We start from the raw sequence: 1582 nt of genomic DNA on the forward strand, positions 1-1582 counted from the left end.
CCCCCGTGTTTTTGCCTGAGAGAATTACAGAATCTGAATTAGGTGGAAACTTCACAAGTCCATGGAGTGGGGGGGGGGTTAAAAAACACAACTATCGCAGCAGACCAGCAGGGGGCGCCAAATCACACCGAAAGACAGGAACAAGAATGTTTTCAGCAGTAAGAAACACTGGCAGTTAAAGTGGAATCAATTCAAGACATTTACAGACCCCCCMAAAAAAAAGTTACACAACATGTGCAATTTCTCTTCAGCCGTATTTCATAACCAGAAGAGACGCTCAGCCTGCTGTCTGTAAATCCACTAATATTTGTTTCTTACACAAACTCTCAAGATGTAAATTAGTTCCGACTTCTATAACTGTGTAATAATAGCTTTTTAKACCATGAGCATTTAGAAATCAGAAACATAAAATGAGTGAAGTGTGACCCTACTGCTCGAAGTCTCAGAAATCACAGTTGTTCTGACTTTGGTAACAGTTGTGCTTCTAGGAGAGGAAAATTACACAGCCTGTCTGTGGAGGGTGAGGAAAGGGAAAAGAAAACAATTAAAGAACGTTACACGTGGCTTTGCACACCTCTGATCACCCCCAAGGAAAGCAGCAACAGTGGCTTGTTTACAGGAGCTGCTGCAGGACTCCCCTCTGTGCTATCAATAGACCGATCCTGGAACAACCCTGTTTACGTGTGTGAGCAGTCGCTAATGTTATTGTGGATAGATTAGCCTACGCTAAGACATTGCTGCAGCCTCTTGTGTATGGTTGCAGACATACATATTATTAAGGCTAGTGATAACAGAACCCCCTCCTCTTTTCCAGTTGCACTTTTGGAAACTAGTTCGAGCAAATTCTAAATCCGTTTTTACTCTAATAAAATAAACGTGGAAGCTAAACGCACACTTTGCATCAAAAGCCCTCRTGATCCCTTTGACCCTATATGTTAAAAAAAAAAGAAAATCCATAACACCTCGCAGCATCTATTTTGTTCGATTCAWCAACAACAAAAAAATACTGAAACAGTTCATATATTTTCCTCTAGAAACATTAATGGGGAGTAGGACAGTAGAAAATGCTTTGTTAGTATCTGAGCAGTAACTGGACACCTGGATATGCGCACACACAAACATAACATACAAAACAAATGTCTTTAAGCATCTTTTCATCACTTTAAAAAGAGGGCGTTTCTTCTCAGGAGTGTTTGTCGTCGAAGCGTTCGACCTCTCGAGGCTCGAGTTCATGTGGAAGGTCAGAGAAAAGGTTCGAGGTGAGTGGGGGAGACGTGACCGAGTAGTACCGAGTGTGTGTGTTGTCTTGTTTTATCCTCTCGAAGCTAAGGTGTAACGGTGAGTCCAACAGTCGCAGAAAAAAAACACACACCGCCCCCACCTCAAAAAAAGCAAAAATTGTGCAAAATTCCTGCTTTGTGACACAAAAACCCACACATACACACAGAGTATAAAACACATCTGACCATCTTTCATCCTCCAGTGAGTAAAACTCACCAGAATATACACAGTGTAAAATTACTGAGATGTGCATTGACACACACACACACACACACACACACACACACACACACACACACAC

General features: G+C 41.8%; 1 protein-coding gene across 1 annotated transcript in view; it reads right to left on the minus strand.

The window, feature by feature from the left end:
- The window catches only part of epn2 (epsin 2), a gene marked incomplete in the record, with an annotated part of 45052 nt that overhangs the window by 11374 nt on the left and 32096 nt on the right, over positions 1–1582 (minus strand).

The sequence above is a fragment of the Austrofundulus limnaeus genome, unplaced genomic scaffold (assembly GCF_001266775.1).
Source record: "Austrofundulus limnaeus strain Quisiro unplaced genomic scaffold, Austrofundulus_limnaeus-1.0 Scaffold38, whole genome shotgun sequence".
In the NCBI taxonomy this organism is placed as follows: domain Eukaryota; kingdom Metazoa; phylum Chordata; class Actinopteri; order Cyprinodontiformes; family Rivulidae; genus Austrofundulus; species Austrofundulus limnaeus.